Source organism: Ursus arctos, chromosome Y, assembly GCF_023065955.2.
Source record: "Ursus arctos isolate Adak ecotype North America chromosome Y, UrsArc2.0, whole genome shotgun sequence".
Taxonomy (NCBI): Eukaryota; Metazoa; Chordata; class Mammalia; order Carnivora; family Ursidae; genus Ursus; species Ursus arctos.
The window spans coordinates 26,675,692-26,694,446 of record NC_079874.1 but is presented as its reverse complement, the minus strand read 5'-3'; the positions used below and the strand labels follow the sequence as shown (position 1 = coordinate 26,694,446).

Genomic DNA, 18,755 nt, shown 5'->3' with positions numbered 1-18,755 from the left:
ACAACAGCTTTGTCCCTAAGACACCTGTGAGGAGGAGGCTATGGGGTCCCTGCGAGCAGAGTGGGTATGAATGGCTCCAAAAGCACTCAAAGGGTGAGGTATATGATTCTAAACCTTGCTACTCACATAAATTTCCCCTAAAGACATGTGTTCCTCCACTGGGTGTAGGCACTGTGCCTCACTGTGTGCAGACAGCAGGGTGGCCTGGTGGTCTACCTCCACCAAGCCCACACGTGTCATTGCCTCTTGGTAGCTGCATCAAGACTGACTCTCTCTTGGTGAGCAACCACGTGGGTGTGAAGAAATGTCCCCACGGGAGGCACACTCTAGGCATAAAGGCAGATCTCACCTGCTCTTTGGAACAGATCTCTTTGCACAAGCTAATTAGCCCTTAAACCCAAGTACAACTGTGGGACACAATCTATTGTATCTGATAACATTGAAGGTGTAATCACGCTTCTAAACACAGAGCCGTTTCCCCTGTCTAAGCAAATCTGAAGGAAAAAGAATCTATCAGTTAAAAGCTTTCTTCTAAATATCTGTAGCTCTTATCAATAGATTTTTGACTTAGCACAACATAACAATGGAGCTGCCATTCATGAATCCTGTAGCTATTTTGTAAGATCACGTTTTGGAAGGTATGCCACTATTTAAAACTAAAAGTTTATACTAAATTACTCTGTGCTATGTAACACTGAAGAATGCATGAAGGTATGTGCAAAAGGCCTCTTGAAATACATATTTCTTTTTGGCAGAAAAAATAATTTTGGAGACTCCTATTGGTGGGAAGTGGGCCCGTGGGCGGATGGACCCTGGGTTCCAGCAAACTTCAGAGTAGAAGGACTGTAACTGGGGTGGGATATGATGGCACGCAGAATAGGCTGGGCTTCTATTTGGCCGTCTATGTTGGGCCTCTTTGCATTCATCTTCTAAAATGAAATTGCCCAAGAGAATAATTATTCATCTTTTCAAAGAAGGGAATACCCAGTGCTCTCCACGCGGATCCAAATTTAGATTTTCAGGGTCTAATTTAGACACTAACTTCACAAGCTAAACTCTTTCTCCATAAAGGTAGACTACAGGAAAAGAGAGAAAAACATGTAGGATGAGTGGGATCAATAGATGTCAGAGAAATTCCTAGATTTGGCCCCTGCAAGGGTCGAGGTCACACCACTGACAAGATGGTGGTCCAAGCTAATGGCGTGGGTTGGTGGATCCATTCTCACAGGCTACAGTCGATGGTGCCCCTGCAGCTGTGCAAGGCAGCTCCTGGTATAACTCCGGGCATGAGTACACTGAAGGAGACTTGAGAATAGCCCTTCTGAAGTAAGGTTACACATCATTCTCTCAGCTACTTCCTTAGAGAATTCTGAATGCACGTTCCATTAAAAGAACAGTACAGCAACAAAGGGACATGCTACTTGCTACTACTGTTTACTTAGAGATTTCAACCCACCTTACGCTCCTCGGATGAAAATTACAGCTTCTCATGGACCTACCATTCTAGGAACCAAGATATCAAGGTGAAAACCCTCCCCTCTGATTGTCTGAGCATGGAATACAAACAAAATAATTAGTGACTCGAAAGGCATTTCAAACATTAGCTCACATGTAGCCATGCAAAACGGGGAAGATGCTGTTTGTAAATTCCAATCACTACTTAGAAAGACTTTAAGGATTCATATCCTAGGCAACAGAAATGTGTTCTGCAAAAGAAACCTTCCCACATGCTTTTCTATATTTTTCATAGTTAAGCGTTCATTTAAACAAACGAGGAGTTTCTTACCTCTCTACCCAGTGGTCCTTCAGCAAACCAGCTTCTTCTTCTCCAAGTCACTCCACGAATGGGCAGAGAGAACTGGATCCCATTGGGGGGACCACAGGCTGCTCCTCATGTAAGAGAGGTAGAAACTTTCACATCAAGACTTCCAGGTATACATACTAAGGTATTCATTGCCATTATCTTACAGGAGAGAGCTTTGTGCAAAACATCCTTGTCCCACAAATCGGGAACTGGCTTTCAGTGGCTGAGAATCAATAGTACACAGAGTCATGGAATTTGTTCCCCATAATAAGGAGCATTTCTATGTTGACACACATCTTTTCCGGGTTGAAGAATAATCAATAGAATAAATTTGAGACATCAGACTATGTTTATTGCAGTTGTTGGATAAAATATTATTTTCTTCCATTGAACTTGAGATTTTGGACCCTTTGGTGATTAAGGCAAGGGATATAAACCTAATCGCAAACAGTCAGGAACACCAAAGCTAGAACATCCCAGGGATTGCCACCTGAGACCTCTGCCTGGGGCTCTCCATGTGATGCTGCTCCTTGGTCAGTGATCTGATGAACTGAAGGCAAGGAGGAAGAGTGTCTACTAATTGATGCTAAAATGCTGAGGCCCTTATCCTCCCAGACCATGCAAAGCTCTGCCGTAGCAAAGGAAGTCAGCACAATGAAAAAAGCGTGGGATCCACAGTGAGAATATGAAGTGAGCACCATCGCTTTGCAATATGGTGGCCATGGATTTGGTAGGGAGATGTCAAAGTACTTCTGGGAAACTGTGTGGGTTCCAGGCTGTGGCAACCTCCTGTTCTGGCAAAATGCATCGTCTATGTGGATCAGTCCCATGAGCCTGGACACTGAAGTTTGGGGACCAGAGTCTCAGGCTGTCATGAAGGGGTACTTCCCTGATGAGTCCTCATGCGGCAAGTGGCAAGGCAACGGTGTTTTAAGGACATGTAGCATTCAATGGATGGGGCCAATGGTCATGAGTTCAAGAAAGTTTCAGTAGGACAGAAATTTACCATAACCTCCATCTATCTTCTTCATTTTTCAAATCCAATTCTGCAGGATACCCTGCATCCCTCTGTATATCATGAGATGCTACATCCTGGAGGCCTTTTGGTGCTGCAGTGATCTCTTCAATGGAGCCCAAGATAGTTTTTATGTTGAATTTCATCTACAGTGCATACAACCATGTGAAGTTCTTTCTAAAAGAAAAGAAAGAAGAACATGAATCAACAATGGAAACATGGATTTGTTTTTCCCTGTGTCATTCACATTTGGGAATAAAAAAAGTAGCCAGCAGTTTAATTTTAGTCTTCATTAATTTTTAATAAATTTGTACAATTGTCCAGATTTAAATCACCGCTGAGGAATGAGAGCGCAGCAATAACTGACTCAATTTGGGTCAGATGTCTGTAATGATGCTTAAACACAGGTTATGTAACAAAAAACGAATGAGAATGATCCTCTCAAATTAAAAACAGTAACAACAACAATAATAAAACAAAGACAAAGAAGATATAACAAAAGAAGAGAAAAAAGCTTCAAGAATCAAACGAATTGTGGGTTATCTTGGCCAAGGACTATGTTTACAGATTGACACGATCAATCATGACAGTACTAAGAAGTCACCATGAGCAAAAAGGGAGGACTTCTGATAGAGCAGAAAATGTGAACTCTATTCCACAATCTAGGTTTCCTGTGTCTTGATAAAAGTGCGTCCACTTTCCATTACCAAGTCCATGCACTGACCTCATGACCTCTGAACTTCAGATGTCCAGGCTTGGACCTCAGAACAACAGCTAAACAGGATTGCTTGTTACAGGTCTGGAGAAGCTCAAAGCAGACACCTCCGCGATCACGTATCAAGGAACAGGTAGATGGTGAGCATCGTTAGACAAGAAATAAAGCCTCAAGGCGCATGGCTGTGATTTACTTCTAGACTACATCATTGAATATTTAGTGTCATTTAATGTGATAAGGTATAAAATAGAATGTTATAATAATTTATGTCATGTTCTCTGACAGTATATGGTATGTATGTTATCTTCTAAATTATGTCTCCTTGCAGCTAAATCAGCAGGCATTTGATAGGAAAAAGTCAACATACTGTGATTAAGATATTGAAAAATACATACAACGCAAGATGTTCAGGAAGTACTTTCTTTTATTTTCTTAGTTCCTTAATCAAAGTTGGTCACTGCCCCTCCCACACATACATCAAAAAAGATGCTCTCTTCAGCCTTTCCTAGACATACTGGTGAAGGGAATAGAGTGGAATTGCAAATTACAGGGTTCTAGATCTTTGTTAAGTTTGTTCCTAAACATTCCTGGAAATAAAAAATAAAAATGAAAAGTAAGCCACGACCACTTTGGACAAAAAGACAGAGGCATACGCTTGTAATGGGGGTCACTTTATAGACACAAAAGGCATATGTAAGAAATGGAATACAAGGGGGAAATATACATTAATAAAAAAATAGGGTCACCAAAGTAATCATGGGTGATACTCTTTTGCTTAAAAAACTGGGTAACTGTGATCTTACATGTGGTGCCTGCATATAATTGTTTAACATGTCTTCTAAAATGTATATGTTCTAACAACCACTTTATTGAAAGATGAAACACAGTATCAGGTCTCCTGCTTTGACAGCCCTTCTTAGAGACAGATTAGGGCATTTCCTGGTCCCTGCTGCAAACCAGGAGTTATAGACAGACCAAGACTAAGTAAAGGTCCCAGCAGTTTCGGCTGGTTTCAAGGTGAAAGGCGCTCTCTCACATTGGTATTACTGTTATGCTTAATGGTTCATTTATTTTTATCTTCTTTATTATTTTTCAATATGAGCTTATAATTTCCTCATAAAGTCTTTTCTCCAATTTTATTCTATTCATTACTAATTCCTTATATTTGTGTGCCTTTGTGGAAGATATTTTCTAAAAATGTGTGTTCTAATTGTTGCCAATATACCAATATACAAGCGATTGTGACTATTTCCATTGCATCCAGCAACTGTGATAAAACCTCATTGGTTTGAACAATTTACCTAAGTATTCTTTGAAGTTTGAGGTTTTCTAGTAGACAATAAATAAGCTCTGAATGATAACAGCTCTTTCCTTTTAACCGTCATAGGTTTTAATTTCTTCTTATTCTTAGTACCTCCAATACAAAGGTGAATGGAGGTGGTAATAAAAAGCATTCTTTTTTTTTTTTTTAAGATTTTATTTATTATTTGAGAGAGAGAAGTAGTGAGAGGGTGGGAGAGGGAGAAGCAGACTCCCAGCTGAGCACGGAGACCAATGCCCTGAGATCATGGACCTGAGCCGAAGGCAGACGTCCAACTGACCGAGCCACCCAGCAGCCCCAATAAAAAGCATTCTTATTCTTGATCTTAAAAAAAAAAAAAAAAAAAAAAAGACTAACCTTTGCACCATTAAATATATTTTAACTCAGTTTTATTTTTTTTAACTTTCTTTCTTTCTGAGAGACAGAGAGGGTGAGAGAGTAGGGGGAGGAGCAGAGGGAGAAGCAGGCTCCCACTGAGTGTGGAACTGGATGCAGGGCTTGATCCCACGACTCCAAGATCATGACTGGAGCCCAAATCAAGAGTCTTATGCTCAGTGGACTGAGTCCCTCGGGAACCCCTCAACTCAGTTTTGTTTTAAATAGATATTTATCAGAGTAGGAAGGTAGCTCTCTGACCCTCATTGGTAAGGGTGGCTTTGAAAAAAGAAAGTAAGGAATAAATATTAACTTTATCAAATGCTTTTTATTAATCTATTAAAATGATCATATAGCTTTTTCTCTGGTGATTAATAATCTGACCTTTCTAATGTTAATGTAGCTTTGTATTTCTAAGATAAATTTTCCCATGATGTGATTATTATTCTTTACATATTGGTAGATCGTTTTGTTGCTATTTTAAGATGTTCATTCCTAGATTTAACAAAATGTATTCTTCTTGGATAACTTGGTTATTATAGTTAGGTATTCTCATAAAATGAGTTGAGATTAGTGTCTTATTTTTCTGGTCTCTGGAAGTGTTGTATTGGTTTGGAATTATTTGTTGATTGTTAGAATTAACATAGAAAAACCACATGGGCATACGCCCTTGAGTTATTAAAATTTATGTTTCTTCTTAAGTCAGTTATATGTTTCTAGGATTTTGAAAATTTACATTTTTTAACTTATTGGTGTGAAGTTGTTAATGCTATCATTGTATTGTCTTCTTGATCTCAGCAGTATCTATACGTCTTTCTTTTTTTATTCTGATAGTATATTTCTCTCTCCCTCTCTCTCTCATATTCTCCGTCTCTCTTAATCAATCTTGCCAGAGGTTTTTCAGTCTTACTATTTTATTCTTTCTACTTTGGAGAAGTTTAATCCATTGTTTTTTTTCCTAATACCCTGTGCTAGATGTTCAACTCATTGATGTCTATCTTACATTCACTTCTTTTTTTTTTTTTTTTTAAGATTTTATTTATTCATTTGAGAGAGAGAGAGAGACAGCCAGTGAGAGAGGGAACACAAGCAGGGGAGTGGGAGAGAAGAAGCAGGCTCCCAGCGGAGGAGCCCGATGTGGGGCTCGATCCCAGAACGCTGGGATCACGTCCTGAGCCGAAGGCAGACGCTTAACGAATGAGCCACCCAGGCGCCCCCTTACATTCACTTCTAATATCAACATTTAAGATTTTAAATTTCCCTTTAGATACTGCTCTGTAGCATGTCCCATTTTTAAAGTATATAGTATTATCATTGTTTATCTATATCTTCTGTCCCATTATGATCTCTTTTTTGACCCATGACCTTAAAAAAAAAAGTATGCTTTAAAATTCAAAATATGCAGGTTTTCTCTGTATCTCTTTGCTCATGATTTCTAACTTAACACATTATAAAGAGAGAATGTGACTGATATGACACCAGCCTGATGAGCTTTATTGATAACCTGCTTTATGAAGTAAGTGTTCAATTTTCATAAACATTCCATGTATTACAATGAGGGAATATATTTTTTCCTTTGCAGCCTGCAACGTTCACATGCTAACATGAAATGCGTTTTTCTTTTCATTATATTTTCTGTTTAAAAAATTTGCTCCTTGTGGGAAAGTTATTGAATTGTAGAGCAATGCTCCAAAATTAATGCAAATAAGTTGATAGAGTGCTTAGCACATGCTTATGTATGGCTATACACTAGGCATTAAGAACGCAATGATCAAAGAGACCAACATAGTGCATGTTCCCATGGACCTACCTTGGTGTCTAGAGGGGAAGAGAGAGAAGTACACACATGGTTCTTGAATTATTGTGTTAAATGACACAGAGGGAAAGCACGGTGTGTAATGAGGAAGGTTCTGACTGAGATAAGGTACTGTAGCTAAGTCTGGATACAGAATATAAAAAAGTCATCCAGGTATATGAATCATCAAAAAAGGTTCAAGTACAGGTCTGTCGCCCTACCCTATTCCTCTTTCATCCTTATCCCCCTCCCCATCCCCACCAGGACCTTCTGTCTTTCTTTCTTTCCTCTTTCTTCCACGTGTTTACCTTTTGGTTTCTTACCACCACAGCTGTCTTTCTCTGGAAACATATTACTGGTCCCTCGGGACAAAACCGCACAATACTGTGGGTGTGTTCTGTTCAGTAGAGTTCCTAATGACATCCACACCCCATAAATGAATTTTTCCAGTTCAAAAGTTACACGGTTTATCAAATTTTGTTGTTGATTGGGACTGTGCACATATAAATATCAAAGAATATTTTTAAGTAGTTACCATGCTCTGTATTATTCTAAGAAATGCAGTCACCTAAAGTGAGGGACTACTTTCACCATGTTCAACATTTCTTTCTTTCTCCTTTTCTCTCTTTCTCCCTTCCTCCCCACTCTTCCTTCCTCCCTCCCTCCCTCTCTCTCTCTTTCTTTTAGAGACAGACAGAAGGGGGAGGTGAGGAGAGGGGGAAGATGGAGAGGGAGAGAAAGAATTCCAAGTAGGCTCCACACCCAACATAGAACCCAACGTGGGGCTCATTCCCACAACCCTGAGATCGTGACCTGAATTGAAATCAAAAGACGGTCACTTAACTGACTGTGCCACCCAGGCGCCCCCAAGATTTCATTTATACTACAATTGTGTGAAGTTAGAGAAGTTTTTGTTATTGTTAGATGGATTCACTGAAGACTAATATTGCCCTGACAGTCCATTAAAACATCTGGTTATTTATAGTATGTAGTTGTTGAGCCCTGTCTCCCGGAGTTGGTACCCAGAGGCTGGCATATTTGACCAAGTACTTTGCTGATATGAGTCTCCATCTTGTTAGATTCATTCCATCGATCCAGCCCAGCAATAGCCCTGGTTTATTTTGGTCTCAAGTGTGTCACTCAATCCATTAGCTAATCATCCTCGCTCCTATTACTTTGTACCTCTGGTCAGCAGGCTATCCTTTTCTTCATCCAAGTCATTAATTAAAATGGTCCACAGGAGAGAACCCATGAGCAAGCAAGGGGGAGACCGTGAGAAACCACCTTCCACGTGGACGTCCATCCCTTCATCATTAATTTCAATGATTTTAACCTGATCTTAATTGTATCATCACCCAGTGCTCAAAGCTATGATTAAAAAACTTTGTCAGAATTTTGCTCAAATGAAGATACTATCCTTCAGGTCTACTACATTTCTTGTATTTATCAGTCCAGTGAAATGATTTTAGTCAGGCATGATTTGTTCATAATGAGCCCACCCTGACTCATAGTGACCTCCACTTTCTAATTTAAGTGTTCACCAACCAGCCTTGAAAAGAATCCATTTCTAAATTATCCTCAGGGATGACATTAAGCTCATGTTCTCTCAGAGCTAAACTGCTTCCTTGGTGATTTCAAGTGAGTTCTAATCATCAGATCCAGGGTCCTCTTCTCAGCTATTCCTGCTTGACCTCTTCATGGCATTTGGCATTGTCCAACACCCCATCTTTCTTGCTTACACATTTGTGCAATTCATCTTCTTGGTCTTTGAAAAATCAGAACATTTGGTCACTTTCAGTTTTCTCGATGGAAATCCCTGTTGTCTTATAAATGACTTCTCAACGTTGCCAATGATAATTAGTCCAGACAATTTGCAGGCTCTTTCAGAATTTGAGAAGCAGCTTATACAGGCTAGAAAAATCTTTCTTCCACAACCGGTTTCCCCTTCTAAGCTCTTCATGGTCTTGGGATTTTAATGTTCTTCTAAATGTTAGTTTCACAATTACCCGTCTGCGGGTTATTCTCAATGACAGAGCAGAGGAAGCAAAATAACAAAATAAAAGTCCTAGAGATACTCTGTCTTGCTATGAAAGAACTAGTCAATGGTTTTTATAATTACTTAGGTGATGGAACACCTAGAATTTAAAGTTCTTTCTGTGGAACCCCTTGATATTGTGAGAGGCCATAACTATTGGTAGTTCTGTTCATCTTTTGGCCAATTTGGCCAGCCCAAATCATCCCATTCTGAGGTTTTCTGCTAATACTTGCTTGTTTGTTTTTGTTTCTTTTGAGGAGAGTTGTAGTAAAAAAAAATCAGAGAACAAAGAGGATGTGAAAAAATTATGAAAAAGAATTACGGAAAGTAGGAAAAAAGAAAAATGAAAAAGAATTATGGGAAGAAATATTTAAAATTAAGAATATTTTGTTATTGTAGTTAATCGTGGTGAGTTGGGGAAAGACCACAGCCATCACATAATTTTAGAAGCAAGGATCCAAGGAAAATTTGGTGTTGCATAGGGCAACTACTAAGCTTGTTGTCAGGAAGTGGCGAGGGTTCCCCCAAAATGTCCATTACTTGAGTACAAGCAGTTACCTGAGCAGAGCTAATTCCCACCTATTATTCTACCTTGGGAATTAGTGGCCTTTTTGAGAGAAGAAGTCAGTAAAAACCTGATATTTGTTTCTCAAACCTCTCCATCTATACTTCAAAAAAGATTAAAGACAGCGTGAACTTTGCCTAAAGAGACAAATGTCTACAGAAAGTAGACAGATGTGAAGTGCTCCAAAGTAAAGGAGAGGTAGTTAGATGCCACAGGATGGAGACTTTTTTTTTTTTTAATTTCCCAAGTTTACTATAGCCTATATATTTCCCCTTACTGATGATTAGTTATGCCCTTAAACAACAAAGGAATATATATCCTTCTCTCCAGGACTATCATTAAATTGGCAAACAGAAATGACTGTTTTAAAGTATAGCGTGGCTTTGGAAAAAAGATAGTAAGAGGAACATCAGCAGATGGAAAGGATAGTGGCAGCCATAAAGAATTAATGAGAAGGGCGCCTGGGTGGCTCAGGTGGTTAAAGGGTCAGACTCTTGATCTCAGCTCAGGTCTTGATCTCGGGGTCATGAGTTTGAGCCCAGCACTGGGCTCCATGCTGCGCGTGTAGCCTACTTTTTAAAAAAATGTGAATTTTAACTACCTGGGCACTGTGAGAGAAAGATTTAGAGGATAATTCTCAGTCAATCCAGAGAAGTACCTGTGAAGGCTTCACATATTTTGTCTAGCTAATTGATCCTGCAGAACACAAAGTAAGATCTCTCTATGTTCTAGTTATAGTATGAACTCAAAAGCTCTTGTGGTATCTTTCATAGTTTTAGATGCCTTACCTCATTCTGGACTTAAGACTTCTTTTTCTCCTTCTTCTCCTCCTCCTCCTTCTTCTTTTTTTTTTTAAAGTAAACTCTATACCCAACATGGGGCTAGAACCCATGACCCCAAGATCAAGAGTCACATGCTCTACTGACTGAGTCAGCCAGGTGCTCCTGGGCTTAAGACTTATTGCTTTTCTTAAAAATTTCTGCAAGAACTTTATATTCCTTTTTTGGTTCTCTGCCCATCCTTTCATATTTGGCCCATGTTCTCATAATTTCTGAGTTCGTTTAGAGGGCTTCTCTGTGGTCATCACAATTTCTGTTAAAATGTCATCTTTCTTGCATTCGTTACGATTATTTGCCATTGCACTGTCAGGGTTTTCTTTTTGAAAATTGCCTGTCCATACAGGCCTTGCTCAGCGGGGAGCCTGCTCCCCCTACTTGTGTGCTCTCTTTTTCTCTCTCTGATAAATAAAATCTTAAAAAAAAAAAAAGAAAGAAAATTGCCTGTCCATTCTCTGTTCTTGCTCCATATGTAAATGAATGACTTTTTTTTTTAATTTTATTTTTTATTATCACCTTAAGCGTTTTCTTTTAAAGAAAGCCACACCTCTCTCTGAGAATTCCCCATAATACTCTTACGAGGAGCCCGTGGAAAGGTTTTAGATTCCTCCCTGGTTATGTGACCCTTCTTGCCATTTCTTGTCAAATCTTCTTTTCCGTGTTTTAATTTTCTCCAGTTGTATTTTCCCCTTCTGTTTATGAGAGTACCAATTACATGTGCCTTGGACACTCTATGCCTGTTTTTGTTGTGTCCCAGCATTTTTGCTCACCAGTAACTTGCATTATCATATACCCTCACTCACAGTTATCAGGGGGCCTCTTCACCTCAAAATTCACAATTTGGGGGTGGGAGTGAAGACTCTCACCCATTTTCCTCAGCAATATCAGCACAACAGAGTTGCTACCATCTTTAAATTCTGTTCTGTCATGCAGTGCTTGTATCACACCTTGCAAAAGGTGCTATGACTAAATGTCTCCTTGACTCATGCTGCTTTTCCTGCTTCTCTGCATCCTCCCCTGGCATCCCTGATTTCCTTTTTTCCCCAAAAAAAGTTTTGCCTTTGGGGCTTTGCCACCACTCTGAAGAAGATATTGGAGATGCTCCCCCTCCTTTGGCATCTTCCCTTCACACTGTCCAAGTTTTCGTTACACTGGTAGGCTTTCTTCATATATCGTGGTTCAACACTTACATGGTTCTTCACTTCATCAAAGATGAAATTTAATATTTTCCTTCTCTTTGTTGTTTTCCATTGCATTGGTCAGGAAAGAGAGATATGTATAGCTAACATTGTCAGTGAGAAAATTTGTTATTTCTGCTTATTTATAAAATTATGAAATTTAAAACAAATATAATACACTAATTATCTCCATTGTAATTGCCATACAATTACATATGGGCCCCTTATATGTTTTTAATATTTTGCTTTTTGGTCCGTATCTATGAGACTGCCAATTCCACAAGTATTGACTCAGCTAGCCCATGTTGGCTGGCTGTTGAGCCAAATCGGCCCAATTAGAGAAATGATCTTATGTTCTGCTCATTTCATACAAAGATATAATAGTCCTTGGGGGTAGAGGGAGCAACACAAATTTGATCCCATTTATTTGGATATTCAAGACTGAGAATTTTCAGATGGTCAACATCATTCAACGTGGCTGTTTTTTCCCTCAATTTTCAAATGAGCTGCTATCAAAGCCATGTATCGAATCTACTTCCGATTGACTCTTATGTATGTAAAAAAAAAAAAGTGCATATGTGATAATAAATGCAGCTTTCCCAAGTTCTTGGAAGGACTCTGGATTTCCTTTGTTTCAATTCTCCTGGAACAATTTCTTCACTGTCCTCTTCCATATCTTCACAAACTCAGAGACAGCTGCTTGGCAATGGACAGATGATTCAGCCTGGTTGTACCTTACTTCCTGTTTTTGGCATTCTTTTCTGTCTTCCTGGGGATCAATAATGCCAGGGAATTTTGGGATGGGAAGTACTCTTAGAGTCTAACTCCAGCTCCCTGACTTTCTAGATTGAGGAACAGCGGCCAGGATCCTGAGAGACAGGCACAAGTTCTCAGCTAGTGAGTAGTGGAGCCGCTTTTCCTGAGATCAAGTCTCATGTTCTTCCCACAGCCTTTATTTTCAACGTGAACACCAGGTGAGTAGACAAGTACACACAACCAACAGCAATTATGTCCTTAGAAACATATAGCATCACCCTCAAGCTCAACGACTTGGCAGCTACTCAACCTTCCGTTTTACCTCCAAGTAAAAATAAGACATAATGCATGTCATTAGCATAAATGTGACCTTTGGGTAAATGCAGGGCAGGCAGAGACTTTATGTTCGTCGGTGATGAACATCTTTTTGTTTTCACATAGATATCCTTTCTCTATGTTTATCACAGTCTCAAATTCCTCTCCTCCCAGAAGATGGCATAAACAGAATATTTTTGTCACACACTTTTTTTTCTCCATTTTAAATGATTTTTTAAAATGTACCAAACACATGGTGAAAATAATGGGCCATGGCAGGTTATCTAAGCAGCCGATTTTGGCAGTCACAAACAAGATACTTGCCTGCAGGCCAGGCAACAAAAAATTGTTAAAGAAAAACCAAAACTTGAGTCCAAGTGATTTGGTGTTGGGAGGTCAACTGGACAGTGAAGGGCCAAAATGTAACAGCTCCACGTGTGGGAGTCAGAGAGAAAAAGATTTTCTTTGGGGGCAAGAGTACACTGGCAAGCTGTGTCCTGAAGGAGCATAATGACAAAAAGGCAAGGGACTCATGAAATTTTAGGCAATGCCACCAACCCAAGCCTGACACCTATGGCAGCAAAGCAGAACGGAGAAAAGGCAAACACGGGAAGTAGGGGCTTGCTCTGATGTGAAAAAGGAACCACCAGCACGGCTGAGTACAAGGCTTTCCCTCTGAAGTCTCCCTAAACCAGGATTCAGTAATGAGCAAAGGAGATTTCTACTCTTATTTCTACTCTTACATTCTATATACTTGGCGCTCAAGAGCCTGAGACAGCCTGAGACATGCCATTTCTCCTACATGACTGTCCACCCTTTTTTGGTGGGAATGCTAATCCTGATTGGTCTAACCTCATGACTTCAGTAGGACAAGCTCTCCCAGCAACCCCCCGCCCCAGAGGCAGTGGCATTTCCAACGAGGTGAGCTCTCCCTCTGCCTCCTCCTTGCTATCCATCCGCTCAGCTGCTGAGAAGAGACCCCCCCCCCCCCACTGCCCTCCTGGAACTTGTAAAGCTCCTCTCTTATTCTGATGGAGGTGTTAGCGACAGTGAACAGAAAGACTGGGGAAAGAGTCAAACCAAAAAGCATGCACTCTGGATGGGAGAGATAGATTGGCAATTGCAACTTAACTTTCTATCGATTCCTCTTTTCAGAATGATCTATTCTTTGATGCGACACTTGCAAAGGTTGTTCCAATAAGTGATTTTTGCTTAACTAGAGACTGAGCTGGGCACCTATTGCTAAGACAAGACATGGTCCTCATTCTCAAAGTGCCCCAGAGCACTGGGATAGATGGGCAAACAGACAGGTGTGTTCAATGTAGGGATGACAAAAAGAATGCACCGAGAGCCCAGAGGGGAGTGCTGGGTTCAATCTGGGGCTGGAGAGGGGCTCTTGAAGAAGCAATTCCTTGAAGCATTCAGGATGTAGCCCCCTGCCTATGCATTTCTCAGGAGGAAGAAAGCACGAGTATGGGAAATACCATGTGTGTCTCTGTGTGAGTTTAGGGTGTGAGTTGATAGGAGAACTCCCTTTCATTGGGAGTTAGCAAATTTTAAGGTGCAAAGTTGGGTGGGGTAGGAAGTGCAGTTGAAAAGATGAGCAGTGACTAACACAGCAAAATCCTCCTTTGCCTGACTGCCCTGAATCCTGGAGGGAATCGGAGCCTTGCCAGGGATTTCTGCAACTCTGAAAAAAACCACCACCAAAGGCTACATGCTTCTCTTTGTTGCTATGCCATCTTCCATCAACTGGCTAAAAAAAAATCTTTATTTAATTGATGACTTTTGTTTTTCTCCTCCTGCATTGTATCTTTAATTTAAAAATGAATAAATAAATAAAAATGCCACTGGGATGCCTGGGTCACTCAGTCAGTTAAGCGTCCAACTCTGGATTTCAGCTCAGGTCATGATCTCGGGTCGTGGGATTGAGCCTTATGTCAGGCTCCACGCTGGGCATGGAGCCCACTTAAGATTTTCTCTCTCCCCTCTCCCTCTACCCGTCCCCACCCTGCTTGTGCGCGCTCTCTCTCTAAAAAAGAAAAGAATAAAATAAAATAAAAAATGCCACCGAGAAATGATGTGCACGTGACTTTGAAATCAGAATTTTGGCTCCGCTGGTTTTCGTTATGTGACTTTGGGGAAGTGACACCCAAGTGCATCCCTTTTCTCAAAAATAAAGTGGAGATAACAATACCTAGCTTGTAAGAGTAAATGAAATCATCTGTGAGCAGCCATCACAGATGATCAATAAATGGAAGCTTATTTCTATTCCCAAGTGGATGATAAACCGATGTTCTGGAGCAGGGGTCAGCAAGCTTTTGCTGTAAGGGGTCAGGTGGCAAATATATTCAGCTTTGGGGGCCATATGGTCGCTATTTCAACTGATCGATTCTGCAGCTGTAGCAGGAACACACCTGCGGACGGTACATATTGAAGGGGCATTAACAGTGTTACGGTGAAACTTTCTTTACAGACAGACGGTGCGCTACATTTGGCCCGTGGACATACTGTGCTGAGCCCCACCTAGAACATTTTCCATGGGTCGTAAAACTCAATTTACGTTATTAAGTGGTTTCTCTTAGTTTCTGTCACACATATGACTTCTCAGTCAAACAACCCCGAGAAGCAGGTATTAACTGTCTTTGCTTTTGCAAGGAGAGCCCAGGGATGTTAAGAAATTGACGTGATCAACACTAGTTAGAAAATGAAACCGTGCACCTTTCATTTCCATCACATATAACTGGTTTCTTTATGGCGTCTCCTTCCTGATTTGATGGTTAACGCTCCTTGATGATGCTGACGTTCTTTAGGAAAGGAGGTGTTCATTCCTCTTGTGGCTACGATATTTCTAATCTACTCTCCTTCCTCTGCTGCCTGTGAGCATGCTGGATTTTGCATTTTTCTTTGTAGACTCTTTTAATGCATGCCTCCTGGGCCTTCTCTCTTCTGCTCTGTCCGAATCCATCACCTCCTACCCACATGACAGTCCCACGTTTTATGCTCTTTGTTGTTGATTTCCAGTTTTCTAAGTTTCCCACATAAGTAGTTACTGCCCCGGAGCAGGCTTCCCAGCCTTTAATTTTATTTTGGTTGGAGAACAGATGAGACAGGGGTCTTTGCAGCTGGAGGAGAAGGTTGTGTGCAAACTTTCTGATTCATAGGGGCTCAACAGGCCATCTCTGCCTCGGGTCTGAGACTGGAAATGAAATTCTGCTTTCGGGACATTCAGATTCTGAAGAAAATATGATGTGAACCCAATTTATTCTCTTCTGACACCTCTAAATCTATATTTCATATTTGCTAGTCTTTATCACCCGCTAGGGCTGGCGGCTGTCCAGGATGCACGTTTCCTTGGAAGCCCAAGAGATGACTCTAAATTCAGAGCCAAATGTAACCACAGAAATGGCAAAAAGTGCAAGGAAAGGTCAGACCAGAGCCCTCGGCAACTTCCTGACTTTTCTACTTTGTGGTCAAGTTATGCCTTTAAGATGCTTTCAAGGGCATCCCTTCTTCAGGGTACAATTTATTAGATCTTATAAATGTAGAGGGCCAAGTCTGTGTGTCCTCTAGGGACTCAAGGGGCAGTTGTAATCCCCTAGGGTTTTTTGCTGTCATGGATCTGTAGCTGCTGAGAGTGGGCGCTGGGCACCTAGACTGTCCAGGGCTGGAGGCAGCAGGTGCACTCTGGAGGCGAGAGCCAAGTACACATGGGCAGACATGCCGAGGCCAACTTGTAGAGGGGGGCTGCATCGTGGCTTAAGGAAGGTGGACACTCTGAGAATCTTTATGGGGCAAGACGTTGCCTCCGGATTGGCCATCTTGGGGAAAACTTTCTGAAGGCTTTTGACAAACCTAACAGCACTCTTCAGTAATAGAACTTGGAAAGATACCAAGCGCACTCATTTTTAAAAACTCTGGCCCTATCATGGCCAGAAGTGATGATACACGTAGAGATGATAAAATGGCCAGAAAGGCACTGATTTCTTGACTCGATGGATTCAATGGTCCTGTTGCTATTAAGCCACCCAATTTTTGTTCAAGATTATGCCTGCAAAGCAGAGCCCCTGGGTGAGCACATTGTGTGAAACCCAATTAGTCTTCAGACAGAATTCTTATCCCTGAGGCGGGATCCTCCCGTGGGTTTATAGTCGGTGTTCTCTTGGTCAAACCCTGAGTTTCCTGGGGCCAAAAATTACTTGGATGTTTTTTAAGCCCATGGTGATACAATTTAATTAATGTAGCAGGAGGGCTGTGGGTACCTCTAGGCATGTCATTAGTTGACTCTGATTCAAAAAATCTTTTAAGATTTACTTATTTATAGGAATTTAGAGAATGTTGGGTAGGCACTCTACTAAAATTTAACCCCACTGGCTCTCCTTAAACACTTTCCTATTTAATTCTTCTATGTGGCACACTCATGGCCTGTATATTTTCTCTTTTTCTTTTCTTTTTTTTTTTAATTAACAGCTTTGTTGAGATATAATTCACATGCCGTACAATTTAATGGCGTTCTGTGTATTCATAGAGTTGTGCGACCATCACCACAGTCAATTCCAGAACGTTCTCATCATCCCACAAAGAAACCCTGCATCCTGTGGCCATCACCCCAATCCGTCTACACCTGTAGCCCTAGATAGACATGGATATTACATCCATGTGCACCTGTCTCTTCTGGACATTTCAAATAAATACAGTTACACAGTTTGTGTTCTCTAGTGATTGGCTGCTTTTCCTCTGTAGGACGTTTTCAAAGTTCATCCATGTTGTAGCATGTCTCAGTACTTCCTTTCTTTTTAGGGCTGAATCACGTTCCATTATATGGACAGACCACAGTTTGTACATTCATTCATGGACTGACAGACATTCGGGTTTTTTCCACCTTTTGGCTATTGCGAATCATGGTGCTGTGAATGTCCATGTTTCTTTTGTGTTCATGGTTCATTTCTCTTGAGTGTACAACTAGGAGTGCAGCTGCTGACTCCTACGGTTAAGCACCATGCTGCCCCTTGTCTGTTCCCCCACTACAGTGGACAGTCCCCCACGAGGGCCTGGACTTTAGTCCGCATTGTTTATTCTGCCTGGCACATGGATGGTACTCAGCAAAACCTTGCGAGAATGAATAAAGGAATGGATAAATGTAGCCTGAAGACTTGGGTCTTACCCTTGGCTTTTTTTTTTTTTTTTCTATTAACTCTATGATTTGAGAAAAGGCAAAAAGAAAATGTTTCTTGACCAAGGTTTTCACATTATAAAATGTTGCACTGGAAGAGATGCTTTCTAAAGTAGCTCAAGGAAATAAAATAAATGAAGGGATGGGGTGGGACAGTTTTTTCCTTAGAACACGGCGAACAATGAACTCTGTATGTAGTAGAGTTTGGCATTCATGAGTTAATGGAGACGCTGTATAATGATTTCTCACTCTCAGAACAGGAGGAGTTTTCAGGGAAGGCCCTGTGGTGAAACTCTGTACATTTTTCTATATTAACACTTGGCACTCAAAATGCTATTTTGGCTGGTCATGTAGGAATATGGGAAAAACCAGTAATAAGCAGTTATTAGTAGGTAAGCAATGATAATACGTGTATAAAGTTTTATTATGCACATGCAGATTTTATTTTATTTTTTATTTATTTATTTTGAGAGAGAGAGAGAGAGAGAAGGGCCAGAAGAAGAGAGAGAGAGAATCTTAAGCAGGCTCCACGCCCAGTGCTGAGACCAAATGGGGCTCGATCTCACAGCCCTGAGATCATGACCTGAGCTGAAATCAAGAGTCAGACACTTAGGCACCTCACATGCCAATTTTAAAAAGTAGGGTTTTTTTAAACCTCTTTAAACAAACAAACAAAAACTGAAACATATAGAATGTAGAGAAATATCAGCAATGAACGCCACGTACTACTTACTACTGATCACTCAGCTCAACCATTTTCAACTGCTGGCCTCTCTTGCCTCACCCACACCTCTATGCATCCTCCCCTCCCCTCACTCCTGGGTTATATTAAAGCAATTTCCAGATATCCTTTCGTTTTATCCACCAATATT

At 40.7% G+C, this 18,755-nt stretch overlaps 1 protein-coding gene across 2 annotated transcripts in view; it reads right to left on the bottom strand.

The window, feature by feature from the left end:
• PUDP (pseudouridine-5'-phosphatase) overlaps positions 1–18,755 on the bottom strand; it is a 591,649-nt gene that overhangs the window by 441,500 nt on the left and 131,394 nt on the right. For both annotated transcript variants that reach the window (XR_003311294.4, XR_008960577.1), the window contains exon 4: positions 1,787–2,996. The gene's annotated coding sequence lies outside the window, so the exon portion shown is untranslated. The remainder of the gene's footprint in view (positions 1–1,786; positions 2,997–18,755) is intronic.